The 769-nt window shown below is 36.8% G+C and overlaps 1 protein-coding gene and 1 gene segment (V, D, J or C); both read right to left on the bottom strand.

Annotated features, from left to right (window-relative positions):
* Window positions 1-769, bottom strand: part of LOC103730176 (immunoglobulin lambda-1 light chain-like) — a 178,692-nt gene that overhangs the window by 46,680 nt on the left and 131,243 nt on the right. The gene's annotated exons all lie outside the window — the stretch shown is intronic.
* LOC103730193 overlaps window positions 1-769 on the bottom strand; it is a 148,530-nt gene that overhangs the window by 55,772 nt on the left and 91,989 nt on the right.

Raw genomic sequence — 769 nt, 5'->3', positions numbered from 1 at the left:
TCCTTCCATCTCCTAGAACTGATTAACACTTTCAGTATAGTGGCAGGTTATAAAATCAATCTACAAAAATCAGTAGCCTTTCTATGTACTAATAACAAGCTATTGGAGAAAGAATACAGGGAAATGCTCCCATTCACAATTGCTGCAAAAAATTAAAATATCCTGGAATAAATCTGATGAAAGACCCCAAAGATCTCTACAATGAAAAATTTAAATCATTAAAGAGATTGAGGAAGACACCAGGAGATAGAAGGACCTCCCTTGTTCATGGATTGGAAGAATTAATATTGTTAAAATGATCATGCTACCAAAGCAATATATAGATTCAACACAATCCCAATCAAAATCCCTGTGACATACTTCACACAATTAGAAAAATGCATCCTTAAATTTATAGGGAGGCACAAAAGACTCCAGATAGCCAAAGCAACCCTGAGCACAAAGAGCAATGCTGGGGGGATTACTATACCAGATCTCAAAGTATATTACAGAGCCACAGTCATAAAAACAGCATGGTACTGGTGCAAAAACAGACACATAGATCAATGGAACATCATTGAAGATTCAAACCTGAATACACGCAATTTCAGCCACCTGATATTTGACAAAGGTGCCAAGAACACACAAAGGAGGAAAGACAGCATCTTCAACAAATGGTGCTGGCAAAACTGGATCTCCACCTTTAGAAGAATGAAACTAGATCCTTATCTTTCACCTTGCATAAGTCAACTCTAAATGTATCAAAGACCTCAAGTGAAACTGAAACTCT

Source organism: Nannospalax galili, unplaced genomic scaffold, assembly GCF_000622305.1.
Source record: "Nannospalax galili isolate Female #2095 unplaced genomic scaffold, S.galili_v1.0 scaffold533, whole genome shotgun sequence".
Classification (NCBI taxonomy): domain Eukaryota; kingdom Metazoa; phylum Chordata; class Mammalia; order Rodentia; family Spalacidae; genus Nannospalax; species Nannospalax galili.
Note: the sequence above shows the minus strand (reverse complement) of the source record. Positions and strands in the feature narration are given on the sequence as shown.